This window comes from Bufo gargarizans, chromosome 8 (genome assembly GCF_014858855.1).
Source record: "Bufo gargarizans isolate SCDJY-AF-19 chromosome 8, ASM1485885v1, whole genome shotgun sequence".
Lineage (NCBI taxonomy): Eukaryota > Metazoa > Chordata > Amphibia > Anura > Bufonidae > Bufo > Bufo gargarizans.
The window spans coordinates 92,893,815-92,910,090 of record NC_058087.1 but is presented as its reverse complement, the minus strand read 5'-3'; the positions used below and the strand labels follow the sequence as shown (position 1 = coordinate 92,910,090).

The 16,276-nt window shown below is 45.6% G+C and overlaps 1 protein-coding gene across 1 annotated transcript in view; it reads right to left on the bottom strand.

The window, feature by feature from the left end:
- Positions 1 to 16,276, bottom strand: part of LOC122945409 (carboxypeptidase O-like) — a 236,667-nt gene that overhangs the window by 135,726 nt on the left and 84,665 nt on the right. The gene's annotated exons all lie outside the window — the stretch shown is intronic.

Here is a 16,276-nt window from a genome sequence, read left to right as displayed (position 1 = left end):
CCCAGCCCAGTGGTCTTCGTGCCCTGCAGTGCTTTTTGGGCTTCGCCAATTATTATCGGAAGTTCATCAGGGACTTTTCCATGCTAGCCAAGCCTCTCACGGATCTGACCAGGAAGGGCAGTAATCCCCAGGTCTGGCCGCCCGAGGCCATCCGAGCTTTTGAGGCTCTAAAGTCCGCCTTTGTGTCGGCTCCGATTCTGTCGCATCCCAACCCTGGGTTGCCGTTTGTCCTCGAGGTGGACGCGTCTGAGACGGGAGTAGGCGCCCTCCTGTCTCAGCGTAGAACACCAGAGGGTCCTCTGCTTCCTTGTGGGTTTTACTCCCGGAAACTGTCTTCCGCGGAGTGCAACTATCAGATTGGTGACAGGGAGTTATTGGCCATCGTGCAGGCCCTTAAAGAATGGAGGCACTTGCTCGAGGGCTCGGTGGTTCCGGTTCTCATCCTGACGGACCACAAGAATCTGACCTACCTCTCTGAGGCCAAGAGATTGACACCACGTCAGGCCAGATGGGCTCTGTTCTTGTCACGTTTTAATTACGTGGTCTCCTACCTACCCGGTTCCAAGAACATCAGAGCGGATGCCTTATCACGGCAGTACTCCGAGCTGTCCGGGGAGGAGTCGATTCCGACTTCGGTCATACCTCCGAATCAGATCCTGGCCGCCATTCGCACCAGCCTGACCTCTCCCCTGGGTGAGCAGATTTTGGCGGCTCAATCTGGTGCTCCCTCTGGGAGACCCAACGGCAGGTGTTTTGTGCCTGAGGAGTTGCGCACTCGGTTGTTGCGAACCTACCATAACTCCAAGGCCGCGGGGCATCCTGGAAAGAATCAGCTGTCCTGGGCTGTTTCACGTCTGTTCTGGTGGCCTTCTCTACGTTCCGACATCGCCGCATATGTAGCGGCATGCTCCGTTTGTGCCCAGAGTAAGTCCCCTCGGCACCTTCCGTTGGGCCCTTTTGCAACCCATAGCCACCGGGGAGCGTCCATGGTCACACCTGGGGATGGATTTCATTGTGGACCTCCCTGCATCCCGAGGCCATACGGTCATTCTCATGATAGTGGATCGGTTTTCCAAAATGTGCCACTGTGTACCTCTCAAGAAGTTACCCTCTGCACAAGAGTTGGCCTCGATTTTTGCCAGGGAGGTCTTCCGGTTGCACGGTTTGCCCAAGGAGATTGTGTCGGATCGGGGGAGTCAGTTTGTGTCCAGGTTCTGGCGCGCCTTTTGCTCCCAGTTGGGGATTCATCTCTCTTTCTCATCGGCCTACCACCCTCAGTCCAATGGGGCCGCAGAACGATCCAATCAGGCCTTGGAGCAATTCCTTCGTTGCTATGTCTCCGATCACCAAGACAATTGGGTTGACCTCCTGCCTTGGGCTGAGTTTGCCAGGAACACGGCGGTGAACTCTTCCTCTGGGACGTCTCCCTTCATGGCCAATTATGGGTTCCAACCTGCCGTGTTACCGGAGGTATTCTCTCCCCAGGATATTCCGGCTGTGGAGGATCACCTTTCCGTCCTACGTGCTTCTTGGGTACAGATCCAGAGGTCCCTTGAGGTCTCTGCGCAGCGCCAGAGACTCCAGGCTGATCGCAGACGAGCGCCCGCTCCTTCCTACCAGGTCGGAGACCGCGTATGGTTGTCCACCCGCAACCTCAACCTTCGAGTGCCCACTCCCAAGCTGGCGCCTCGCTTTGTTGGTCCCTTCCGAGTGCTTCGCAGGGTAAACCCGGTAGCCTATGCCCTTGCGCTTCCTCCTGGCATGCGGATCTCCAACGTGTTTCATGTCTCCCTCTTGAAGCCACTGGTGTGTAATCGTTTCACTTCCTCGATTCCTCGGCCTCGTCCGGTCCAAGTGGGCAATCGTGAGGAGTATGAGGTGAGCAATATCCTGGACTCACGCCTGGTCCGCGGCCGGGTGCAGTTTTTGGTCCATTGGCGTGGTTATGGTCCAGAGGAGCGTTCCTGGGTTCCCTCCGCAGATGTCCATGCTCCTGCCTTGCTCCGAGCCTTCCACGCACGCTTCCCTCAGAAACCGTTCCTTACTCCGCGGAGGAGGGGCCCTTGAGGGGGAGGTACTGTCATGGTCATACCTCCTTGCTGTTCTCCTTCGTTTGACATGTGCTGGCGGCCATCTTGGTTTCTGGGTTTCTTGTAGCCTCCCACCCTGCGGCTCCTCCTTCCCACTGGGAGGAGCTGGATGCCTAGCTCATATATATAGGAGGTCTGTGGCTTCAGTTCCCTGCTTGGTCCTCCTGTGCTCACATGCTTCTAAGACTGCTGCTGCTTCTGGTTCCTGATCCTGGCTTCGTCTGACTACCCTGCTGATTCCTGATCCTGGCTTCGTCTGACTACCCTTCTGGTTCCTGATCTCTGGTTTCGCAAGACCCTGCTTCGGTTTAGCCATCCGTTTGGACTTTTGCCTTACAGCTTTATTTTCAATAAAGCCTTCTTATTTCCACTCATCTCTTGTTGTACGTCTGGTTCATGGTTCCATGACACCAGGCAGAGGAGAGAGGTCCCGTAACAGAGAATCTGGCTTCATGTCAGCAGAGAATCAGTCTGCATGTCATAGCAGAGAATCAGGCTTCACGTCAGCCACCACTGTAACAGTCCATTGTCATATATTTAGGCCCAGGCATCCAGGCAGAGGAGAGAGGTCCCGTAACAGAGAATCTGGCTTCATGTCAGCAGAGAATCAGTCTGCATGTCATAGCAGAGAATCAGGCTTCACGTCAGCCACCACTGTAACAGTCCATTGTCATATATTTAGGCCCAGGCACCCAGGCAGAGGAGAGAGGTCCCATAACAGAGAATCTGGCTTCATGTCAGCAGAGAATCAGTCTGCATGCCATAGCAGAGAATCGGGCTTCACGTCAGCCACCACTGTAACAGTTCATTGTCATATATTTAGGCCCAGGCACACAGGCAGAGGAGAGAGGTCCCGTAACAGAGAATCTGGCATCATGTCAGCAGAGAATCAGTCTGCATGTCATAGCAGAGAATCATGCTTCACGTCACCCAACATTGGAACAGTCCATTGTCATATATTTAGGCCCCGGCACCCAGACAGAGGAGAGGTTCATTAAACTTTGGGTTGCCTCGCAATATAATGGTAAAATAAAAATAAAAATAGGATTGAATGAGGAAGTGCCCTGGAAGTAAGGTGGGCACATTGTCTTTGTACCGTGGATCCAGCAGGGTGGCAACCCAGTAGTCCGCAAACGTTAAAATGTGGGCAACTCTGCTGTCGTTGCGCAGGCACTGCAGCATGTCATCGCTCATGTGTGCTAGGCTGCCCAGGGGTAAGGACAAGCTGTCCTCTGTGGGAGGCATATCATCATCGTCCTGCATTTCCCCCCAGCCACGCACCAGTGATGGGCCCGAGCTGCGTTGGGTGCCACCCCGCTGTGACCATGCTTCATCCTCATCCTCCTCCACCTCCTCCTCATCCTCGTCCTCCTCGTCCTCCAGTAGTGGGCCCTGGCTGGCCACATTTGTACCTGGCCTCTGCTGTTGCAAAAAACCTCCCTCTGAGTCACTTCGAAGAGACTGGCCTGAAAGTGCTAAAAATGACCCCTCTTCCTCTTCCTCCTCCTCCTCCTGGGCCACCTCCTCTTCCATCATCGCCCTAAGTGTTTTCTCAAGGAGACATAGAAGTGGTATTGTAACGCTGATAACAGCGTCATCGCCACTGGCCATGTTGGTGGAGTAGTCGAAACAGCGCAACAGGGCACACAGGTCTCGCATGGAGGCCCAGTCATTGGTGGTGAAGTGGTGCTGTTCCGCAGTGCGACTGACCCATGCGTGCTGCAGCTGAAACTCCACTATGGCCTGCTGCTGCTCGCACAGTCTGTCCAGCATGTGCAAGGTGGAGTTCCACCTGGTGGGCACGTCGCATATGAGGCGGTGAGCGGGAAGGCCGAAGTTACGCTGTAGCGCAGACAGGCGAGCAGCGGCAGGATGTGAACGCCGGAAGCGCGAACAGACGGCCCGCACTTTATGCAGCAGCTCTGACATGTTGGGGTAGTTGTGAATGAACTTCTGCACCACCAAATTCAGCACATGCGGCAAGCAAGGGATGTGCGTCAAACCGGCTAGTCCCAGAGCTGCAACGAGATTTTGCCCATTATCGCACACCACCAGGCCGGGCTTGAGGCTCACCGGCAGCAACCACTCGTCGGTCTGTTGTTCTATACCCAGCCACAACTCCTGTGCGGTGTGGGGCCTGTCCCCCAAACACATGAGTTTCAGAATGGCCTGCTGACGTTTACCCCGGGCTGTGCTGAAGTTGGTGGTGAAGGTGTGTGGCTGACTGGATGAGCAGGTGGAAGAAGAGGAGGAGGAAGCTGAGTAGGAGGAGGTGGCAACAGGAGGCAAAGAATGTTGCCCTGCGATCCTTGGCGGCGGAAGGACGTGCGCCAACCAGATCTCCGCCTGGGGCCCAGCTGCCACTTCATTTACCCAGTGTGCAGTTAGGGAGATATAGCGTCCCTGGCCGTGCTTACTGGTCCACGTATCTGTGGTTAGATCGACCTTGCCACAGATGGCGTTGCGCAGTGCACACTTGATTTTATCGGATACTTGGTTGTGCAGGGAAGGCACGGCTCTCTTGGAGAAGTAGTGCCGGCTGGGAACAACATACTGTGGGACAGCAAGCGACATGAGCTGTTTGAAGCTGTCTGTGTCCACCAGCCTAAATGACACCATTTCATAGGCCAGTAGTTTAGAAATGCTGGCATTCAGGGCCAGGGATCGAGGGTGGCTAGGTGGGAATTTACGCTTTCTCTCAAATGTTTGTGAGATGGAGAGCTGAACTCTGCCGTGTGACATGGTTGAGATGCTTGGTGACGGAGGTGGTGGTATTGGTGGTACATTCCATGTTTGCTGGGCGGCAGGTGCCAACGTTCCTCCAGAGGTGGAGGAAGAGGCCGAGGCGCCAGCAGCAGAAGAGGTAGCAGGGGGAGCCTGAGTGACTTCCTTGTTTTTATGGTGTTTACCCCACCACTCGGGTCTTGTCGTCAGCACATTGTTTGAAGAAGTGCCATGCCAGGGAACTCCTTGAAGCTGCCTTTGGGGTGCTCGGTCCCAGATGGCGGCGGTCAGTAGCAGGCGTAGTCTCTTGGCGGCGGGTGTTCTGCTTTTGCCCACTGCTCCCTCTTTTGCTACGCTGTTGGCTCGGTCTCACCACTGCCTCTTCCTCCGAAATGTGAAATTCAGTGGCACGACCTTCATTCCATATGGGGTCTAGGACCTCATCGTCCCCTGCATCGTCTTCCACCCAGTCTTGAACCCTGACCTCCTGTTCAGTCTGCACACTGCAGAAAGACGCAGCAGTTGGCACCTGTGTTTCGTCATCATCAGAGACATGCTGAGGGGGCGTGGCCAACTGCCGAACAGGGAAGAAGTGCCTTGCTGGAGCTCCTGCGATCTCGATTCTATCTTAAGGCATTCTGCCTTACAAATAAATCTCTGGACTTTAATAACCTCACGACTGATCAGACATTGTCTGCCGAACCATTCAGACCCTTTTTGGGAAACAGTCGACCCAAGACAACATCTATTACAGCTTGCGGCCTAGACGGAGAGCGGATCCTCAGACGCCATCACATCAGGCACCCGTCTCCAGACCTGCCAGTGGTCTCCAGCAAGAAGAACATGCCGATACCGGGAAGGTCCTAACGCCGGTAAGAAGATCTTACCCCTCCTGATAACCCTAAACATCTGAACAATCAGTCGGAACACGCTGTGCTAGAAAGCCGAAGGTCCGAACGCTCCGGTTTCGTTACAATCGCATAGACGGCAATTACATCTGGACCCTTATAAGCACACAGATAGCGTGACTCCCGGTTCGCATCCCCGCTCACCTACTGTATCCGGAGGCCACAAACTGCACTTAATCAAGAGATTGCATCCACAGTCTGTGTGAACAGGACACGCGCCACAGCAGTGATCGGAGCAAGCACACTTCACCCCATTCCCTTAAGGACTTGATTGCAAAGAAACGGAGTAACTATGTGGAATTTGTGATTGGACTGACAATTTCTGACTAGTCCATAAGGTACTGTAGCAATCCAACCTAAAGCACAGACTCATCTCCCCCTTTGCAGCCGCTTACCCTCCCCACATCCAGTCTTAACTGATCCAGATAGTAGGTTACCTACAATTTTTTCGGAGCCTCATATGAGGTTCTATATCTATCTATACTAGCAAACCACAGCCTACCAGTTTAACTCTGCTCGTGCAGACATTCCAGCAATCTACATTCAGAAATACTAAAGTCTGCATTTACTTTAATCAGTTGAAGATTTGAAATGCTTTAACTCATTCACACCTACCAAGACACAGGTGACACTTTAATACACAGTGGTCTCTAGACTCAAGCACCTATGGTAAAAGTGGGAAGATTCAGGGGCCCGTGCCAAGAAGATCAAGGCCAACCTAAACTCCCACACCAGTCTCAAACAGGATTAGATAAATTCATAATGAAAAAAGCTCAAGCCACTTCGGGAGCACACACATCTACGCCAAAAGGTGCCGCATCAAAAGCTGCAATGAGACCACAAGAAGGAGATAGTGACAACGAAGATGCTACAGAATTGACAGCAGAGCTTCCATTATCTAGATCCTTTATATCCAGAGCACTATCTGATGCACTAAACCCAGTCTTAGAAGAACTATCAGAGATAAAAAAAAGAAATGAGACAGATTGGTAGTAGAGTAGAAACTCTGGAAACCAGCCAAACAGCACTCGCTAACTATACCAGACAAGCCTCTGACACCTTTTCAAAATACCAACAACATATTAACTATCTCCATGACTACATAGAAGACCAGGATAACAGAGGCCGACAAAACAACATCCGCTTCAGAGGCATCCCTGAATCTGTAGCCAATGAGGCAATACCAAAGGAGGTTGAAGAAATATGTAAATCCCTACTAGAAAGCAGCACGCCAGACTCAATCACAATAGAGAGAGCTCACAGAGCATTACGCCCCAAACCGAAACCAGGAGAACCCCCAAGGGATGTAATATGTAAATTCTTGAACTTTGCACAAAAGGAGGCGATAATGAAAAAAGCTAGAGAAATGGAAAGCATTGAATACGAGGACTCTAAAATCCTATTATTCCAAGATCTAGCACCAGTAACACTTAACAAAAGACGCATCTTGAAACCCCTAACAGATTACCTAAGACACAAAAGAATTGCTTTCCGATGGCTCTTCCCATTTGAGATGCTCATAAGCTGGAAGGATAAAAGATATACTATCAGAACACCAAAAGACGTACCCGACGTCCTTGCTGCCTTGGAAATTGAGGACATAGATATTCCAGACTGGTCCATGTCCATGGCTACAGATGTTCTCATCCCCTCAGAGATCATACCTCCCACCACCTGGGAAACTGTGCTCTCTAGTAAAGCCCTGAAGAACAAAAAAAGGCAAGGAAAGATGACCCCAAGACGACTCATCACTGAAGATGACTGAAACTGACCTTCTCTTTTTCAATTTAATGGACCTCCTCTTCGGAGGGCCCTCAGGAGAGCAGACTTCTCTCCACATCCTTCCTTTACGGAAGAGGATCTGAAGGTTGTACCCTCCTTTTGCGACATGGGCCTACACCCCTATATTCAGACATTAATGTCATTTAGACATTTCTCATCTGAGCATCTGGCATCTGGGTTGGATCCCCATGTTGCACATCTACCTAGCTAACTTTGCTAAATCACCTAATATAGCTGGTTATATATAGGATTAACATTTACCTATGTTACATTTACCTCTGTTACAGGTTCACCATAAAGTTCTTAATCCTGTCACCTGTGTCGTACACATGTTGTATGCCTCAATATTTAGAAATAACATGTTTAAAAGGTTACATGTTTAGGTCTTCTGTACAGACCTTTATTATGCTCTATGATTTTACTCAATTCCATCTTAAATTCATGACTCATGTGGAGCTAATGTTATTTTCTCTAGGTCATGATAACCTATGTTATGTTTTCAACCTACCCAGATTGACTCTCCCTCCCCCCCCTCCTCCCGCTATACACTCCAACCAGGACACCGATAAGGGATGCCAATCGTCTCACCTTATCCAACAGAACTTTCCAGGACACGTATCCAGTAAGTAAATCAGCATTTCCATTTCACTCACAAAACCATCCTCATGGCAGAACTCAAAATTGTCACCTACAACGTTAGAGGCTTTAATTCCCCAGTAAAATGAAGCCAAATACTTAACCAACTCAACAAAGAAAAGGCCAATATAATATTTCTACAAGAAACCCACTTTAAACATGAGAAAATCCCAGAATTATCAAGAACCAAATATAACCTTTGGTTTCACAACGCATCGGCCTCAGCCAGCAAATCGGGCACAAGTATAGGGATCCACAAGAACACAGACTTCACACACATCAACACTGTGACTGATACAGAAGGAAGATTTATAATGGTTAAAGGTAGAATTAACTCCCATGTATACACTTTAGCAAACATTTATGCTCCTAATTCAGCCCAAAAATTATGGCTGGACAAATTTTGGCTAGAATTTGAGTCCTTTAGAGAAGGAACTGTAATATTAGCAGGAGACCTTAACCTCACCCTGAATCCTCGGATTGACTCCTCAACAGGAAAATCAGCAGTCCCAAACAAAGCCTTAAATGCCATAAAGAGATCCCTACACAACAGCTCTTTGGTGGATGTGTGGAGAGCACTTAATCCAAAGGAAAAAGACTTCACACATTACTCAGCCCCCCATAACTCTTACCAAAGATTAGACTATATTTTCCTCCCCAATATCAATTTACAACAATGTCTTGAAGTTGAAATAGGCCCCCTCATACACTCAGATCACGCCCCTGTCCTTCTTACGTTCAAACCTTTAAACACATCCCCAAAATATTTTAGCTGGCGTTTGAATGAAACACTACTCAGCTCAACGGAGGTTCACCTGACCATAAATAAGAAACTCAAAGAATATTTTCTGCACAACAATCAAGATGAAACCCCCCCACAATTTGTTTGGGAAGCCCACAAAGCAGTAATCAGAGGTGAATTCATTTCACTTGCATCCAACTTAAAAAAAATAAGACAAAAAAAAAACTGACGAAATCCTCACTAAGATCTCAAATCTGGAATGTTCCCATAAACGCTTAAAAAAAAGAGACATACTAGATAAACTTAATATAGCCAGAGAAGAATTGAAAAACCACCTCAATGCACAATCTGCCAAACTATATATGGCTTTAAAACTAAAATTCTTTGCCCATGGCAACAGACCTACCAAATTCATGTTAGCCTTACTACGTCAACGCAAACGTAAATCTAGAATACCGTCTATTAAGACAAACAATAAACAAACGCTCAGAGATGACAACCAGATAGCTCAGGCCTTCCATGACTTCTACTCGGATCTTTATAACATTAATTCAACAGATTCTGAGGAGATTATAAACAAAAAGAATGCACTTTCCTTAGAATTTCTCCAAAAACTGAATCTTCCATCTATCAGCGCTGAACAAGCAAGCAAATTATGTGACACAATTTCGGAAGAAGAGGTCATGGAAACCCTGAAATCAATTGCCAAAGGGAAATCGCCAGGTCCGGACGGACTCCCGGCAATATATTACACAACTTTTAGAGAAACATTAGCCCCTCAAATGGCCCAAGTATATAACTCAGCATTGAAAAAGGGAATCCCCTTTACCCCCCAAACTCTAAGCGCCCATATTACATTGATCCCAAAACCTTCAAAAGATCCATCCCTCTGCGCAAGCTATAGGCCCATCTCTTTATTAAATCTTGATCTGAAAAACTTGATTCATCCAGACCAATCTGGATTTGTTCCAGGCAGAGAAGGGAAAGACAGTATGTATAAGATTATCAATGCAATGGTTCTTGCCAAATGTCATAAAACACCGATTGTACTGCTCGGGACGGATGCGGAAAAAGCCTTTGATAGAGTGGCATGGCCCTTTATCACAAACTCTTTAAAGGTGTTTGGTTTTCCAGACTCCTTTGTCAAAGCAAATTTTTCAATGTATGCCTCTTCGTCCGCATACATAAAAGCTAATGACATTCTGTCCCGGGCGGTACATATCAGTAACGGCACCAGACAGGGCTGCCCACTTTCACCTATTCTGTTCATACTGTCAATAGAACCTCTACTACAATCTATCAGGCAGAATCCTGAGATTAATGGCATAAAATGTGGTGACTTGGAGATTAAACAAGCGGCATACGCAGACGACCTACTTTTGGTCATCTCAAACCCTAAACTAGCCTTTCACCATATCATTAAAACCTTTGAGAGGTTCGGTGAGATATCCAATTTCAAAATTAATATCTCCAAGTCACAGGCAATGGGTGCACATTATTCCAATAAAGCACTTAAACACCTAGAAAACAATTCTGCCTTTCAGTGGACCAGAAACTCCCTGAAATTTTTAGGTGTAGAAATTCCGCCAGACCTTATTAAACTATACAAATTGAACTTCATACCACTACTAGACTCCATCCCAAATTTATTGAGTTCATGGACCCCTACCTTTATCTCATGGCTAGGACGCAAAAACATGTTTAATTCCTTAATACTCCCTAAACTCACTTACCTAATGCAGATTTTACCAATTAAACTCCCAATTTTTTTTCTTGAGTCCTTTAGGAAAAGCTGCTCTAAATACATATGGGGCAACTTAAAACCAAGGATTTCTCACAAAATTCTTCAACTACCCTTCACAAAAGGAGGTATAGGCTTCCCTTCATTAGATAGATATGTCAAAACTGTTCACCTCTGCCGCATTATTGACTGGGTGAGACGCCCAAAACATAAAATGTGGATTAAACTAGAAGAAGAGATAACTGGCTACCCTCTAAGAAGTTTAGTATTTTCGGACCCTCAATTAGTCCCTGTCACAAAAAAGGAAAACATTTTAGTTAACGCAACGATGTCCGTGTGGAACATAAAGCCTATAAGAGAAAGCTGCTCAAAATACCCATCCCATCTACTAAGTCTAGGAGATTGCCTTCTCTCTACCGGTGAGGGTTTCAAAACCCTCCCAACACAAATTCAACACAACACTACCCTACCTGCAGACCTTTTGGAAGAGGACGGAAGCATCCCAGACCTATTTGCAATGAGAGAAAAGCTTAGGACCCCGCTTCTAAACAGCCTACATCACAATCTTATATCTAAGGTGTTAAAGAAAACCATGAACCCAGACCAACAAACAAGAGATCCTTCCTGGTTTGAGAAGTTGATCTCACAATCACATACACCCAAGAAACCTATCCATAATATAAGCCAACAACTCCTCCTAAATGAAACACCGAGCTCGCTATATTTCCTGAGAGAGTGGGAAAGAGACCTAAATATTAAATTCACAAAAGAAGACATTAAATGGATATTAATGTCACCAAAATGGTCCTCAAGATGCTCTAACATCCAAGAGAATACCTATAAAGTAATTTCTAGATGGTATCTCACACCAGTCAGATTAAGCCAGATGTATAGCAACACATCGGACAAATGCTGGAGATGTCTTAAAGACAGAGGCACCTTCTTACACATTTGGTGGACGTGTCCACAGATAAAAACATTCTGGTCCCAGATCTTTAATAACATTAACGCCATTATAGGGAAAGAGAAATCGAAGATTTCCATCAGTCCAGAAATTGCACTTTTAAACATTCTCCCACACCACGTAGTATATGGCCAAAAAATAACCACACTATTGATGGTTAAATGCACTTGGTGTGACAGCTTCACCCGGATGTAGGATATAGCCAAAAAACAACCACACTATTGAGGGTTAAATGCACTTGGTGACAGCTTGCCCCTGATGTAGTATATGGCCAAAAAATAACCACACTATTGATGGTTAAGTGCACTTGGTGTGACAGCTTCACCCTGATGTAGGAAATAGTTAAATAGCCAAAAAAACAACCACACTATTGATGGTTAAATGCACTTGGTGTGACAGCTTCACCCTGATGTAGGATATAGCCAAAAAACAACCACACTATTGAGGGTTGAATGCACTTGGTGACAGCTTGCCCCTGATGTAGTATATGGCCACAAAATAACCACACTATTGATGGTTAAATGCACTTGGTGTGATAGCTTCACCCTGATGTAAGATATAGCCAAAAAATAACCACACTATTGAGGGTTAAATGTACTTGGTGGCAGCTTGTGCTGGCGCACCACAAGACACAAAATGGCCGCCAATCACCCCAGAAAAAAGTGAATGAAAAACGCTCTGGGCAGCCTAAAAATAGTGAGGAATTGAATAGCAGCAGTTCACTCATCCACAGCTGCAGATCGATCTCTGAATGAAGTCTTTTGGAGGAGTTAATCCCTGCCTAATCTCGCCCTAACGTCGCTGCTGCAACCTCTACCTACACTGATCAGAGCAGAGTGACGTGCGGCGCTACGTGACTCCAGCTTAAATAGAGGCTGGGTCACATGCTGCACTGGCCAATCACATCCATGCCAATAGTAGGCATGGCTGTGACGGCCTCTTGGGGCAAGTAGTATGACGCTTGTTGATTGGCTGCTTTGCAGCCTTTCAAAAAGCGCCAAGAAAGCGACGAACACCGAACCCGGACTTTTTTGAAAATGTTCGGGTTCGGGTCCGTGTCACGGACACCCCAAAATTCGGTACGAACCCGAACAATACAGGTTTTAGAACAGAGCTGAGACCTGTTCTAAAACCTTCCCGGACACCTGATGTACCTGTATGTAAATGCAATGGTGCAGATTCCTTTAGCGGACATACATACACACATGCACTCAGCTTTATATATTAGATAGGTTAATCATTTCCCCTCTTAGATGTCTCTTCTCAAGACTTTTAATCTTTCTTCATAACTAAGACCCTCCTTATACCCCTTATTTAGTCGCTCTCCTCTGTACTTTTTCCAGCTGCAGTGCGTCTTTTCTATGGACTGGCTAAGATATGCGCAAACTAGAGCTGAGTGAATCAGTTCTAAACTAATCAGATTCCTCATTCCAAATGAATCTGCAAAACAACACTTTTCTTTACATTAGTGAGTGAAACAGGGCAGACACGATGAAGATAGATGATCACATGACCAGTGGGGCTTACTCAGAATGCTTTGCAGTCAGCTAATCAGGAGGAAGGATGTTGACTGGTCTATCAGGCTCTATGCAGCCACTGATGTGATAGCATCAGTCTGCCATGTCTCTGACAGGCAACAATTAGAGACACAAGAGAGTCATTATAGGGTCTTGCAGGGATAGGTCATTGTGAAGAATATATATTTTGTTAAATTACTAGGTAGAAGTCAGGTTTTTACCATTAAAGATTCCATATATTGTATACTGTGTGTCTTACAATGAGGGCAGCTGGAGCTATTCATAACTTAATGTGTTGCTTTGCAAATGTCATTTAAAGAGACAGTTTTCTATTTTTCTCTGCATGAGCAAGCCTTTTTTTTTGTCCATAATCCTTTGCAAAGTTTCCACAGTTCATAAATGTTTATAGTATAGTACTCTCATTAAGAGAAACAAAATAAGAGTATTGCAGGTTTGATACCTTTTAATGGCTAACAAAAATAGAAGTAATGATGTTACATAGCGAGCTTTCGAGACATCACCAGTCTCTTCATCAGGCGTACTACAAGAATATATGAAGAAACAGCAATATATATACATTAAGAACAGAGGCACGGGGGGAATGAATGGACATTTGAAAAAAAAACAAAAAACTGAGCAACATATTAAAGATCTTGATAATGAGTCCTTAATTATCTTACAGATAAGGGGTGTGAAAGTTTTATGGTCTCTAAATGTATGTTATTTCAGAGACCTGGTGCCCCGACTATGTCTTCAGAAGACTCTTTAGATCTTGTAGTGTGTCATAAATCCCGGGGACACTTTAAATGTTTATAGACATTTTTCATCAACAGCATATTTTTGCTGCATACACTGCACATTTGAGCCTTTTTTTACTCAAAAATCTGTAGCAAATTTTCTACTGTAATAATAGCACAATTAGTTGAATTTTAGTGGGTCAATACCAGTGTATAGTGTGTTCGCAGTCAGAGGACATATAATTGGGCCTATATTTCTTACGAAAAACCTGTTGCAATATGGTAACAGCCAGAGGACTTCTAATTAGGCCTGTATTTTATTTCCAAACATCTGTTGCAATTTTTCTACTGCATACTTCTACTTAAGTATGCATTTAAGAATATTCTACTGCACCAATACCAGTGTGTAGTATGTTTTCATTCAGGGGACATCCTCTTAGGCCAGTATTTTATTAGCAAAAACCTGTAGCAATTTTTTTTTACCATTTACCATAAGTGTACAAATAAACATATTTTTCCAGCATCACAGACAGCACATAGTTTAGTTGCATATTGTGTCTAATTTTGCCAGTTTTTTCACAACAATTGTTTAAATTTTAATTTCAACAATTATATTTAGCACAGGCTAGTGTCCCTAACCTGACATACTAGTCTGTTGGTGCAGGCTGAAAAGCTGTGTCAGACCTATAGTAAGTTCAGCTATTAGAAGTGGTAATGTGGGGTCTTGTAGTCATTTTTATCCCGGATGCTTGCCATTATTTTATTATCCACATGCAAATTGTTTAAAAAAAATAAAAAATGAAAAATGTCTGCCATTAAAGTATCAAAGTTGTGTGCCTGACTGAATTTATATTGTATTGTATTCTGAATTCATTTTTCCAAAAAGTTAATGAAAATTGTCTTCCAAAAAGTCCATGTATGAGTTATGTGTCTGACTTGTCATATAATGCACTGGACTTTCTCCAATAAAACATTTTCTTTAAATTTTTTATTTTGCAAATTGTCCTCCAAAAAATCTGTATGCATTCATTACATTCCAAATCATTTCCAAATCCTCTGTCTGCAAGCCCTGCAGGCCGAGAATAAGACATGTCTTGGTCACAAATGTAGGGACTATGAAAATAACTTGCTGTAGGCGTATTCAAGGTTATTTTTTAGACTTTTGCTGTGCATTAGTGTTGAGTGAGCATGCTCGGATGAATACCTGTTTGGCTCGAGCATCATTATGCTCGGCACATGGCGGTACTCGGCCGAGTACCGCATGTGCTCGAGCGCCATGCTCAAGTCTCCTCCCCGCAGGTTTCGTGGCTGCTAAGCAGCCAATAAACGTGCAGGTAAGTACTGCCATCACTGTAATGCCAGTAGCCACGGTGGCTACTCGCATTACAGTGATCGGCTGGCCGAAACGTGTCATCTGGTGCTATATAGCATCCGATGACGTGGGTTCGGCTCTCTGTGAGTCAGGGAGAGCTGCGCTTAGGAAGGGACAGATAGTGTAGGGAGTGTGAGCGCAATATATTCGATAGAAAAACATTTCAAAGACCCAAAAGTCCTTATAAGGACTATTGTGTGTGGTGGCAGGTTGGCAGCAATATAATTTAGCCAGTGAATTTTTTTTCCCGATACCTTACAATACTTTTTCGATAGAGGGTGTCTACAGTGACTTGTGACATCTGTGCTGAAATACCTTCTGTGTGTCAGGGCCAGATATTGGGAAAAATATTGCTGACATCAAATATATATTTTTGTTCTATAATTTATCCACACTTTGCCTATAAACTATGTCTGCAGTGAATTGTCACTTCTGCACTGCAATAGCATGTGTCAGGGCCAGATATTGGGAAAAATAGTAGCAAAAACTATTACTGTATTTTCCCACGTATAAGACTACTTTTTAACACATGAAAATGTTCTCAAAAGTCGGGGGTCGTCTTATACGCTGGGGGTCGTCTTATATACCGGTATACGGCGTGCTGAAACTTAAGATCGTCTTAAAGATAGGGAGGGCTGGGCAGGCAGGGAGAGCTGACCTACCCAATCCAAGCAGGCTTGGTATGCAGAGTGCACAGAAAATACCGGTACATTGTTTGCCGTGATTGTCTGATTGTTGTATACTGGGTTGGATTGGTGATTCTGAGGGAAGTCAAGGGGAAGCAGGAGCATCTGCATTTCAGCCAATTCTAATGTTGGAAGGGCAAATCTCTATTGAAGTTTGGTGTGCATCTTATCCATAATTTATCCACACTTTGCCTATAAATGGTGTCTGCAGTGAATTGTCCCATCTGCGCTGCAATAGCGTGTCAGGGCCAGATATTGGGAAAAATATTTCTGACAACAAATATATTTTTTCCATAATTTATCCACACTTTGCCAGCTCACCTCCAGGCCCAAAACGAAAATCTTTTACAGGGTCAGCTCGCCTGCAGGCCTGCAAA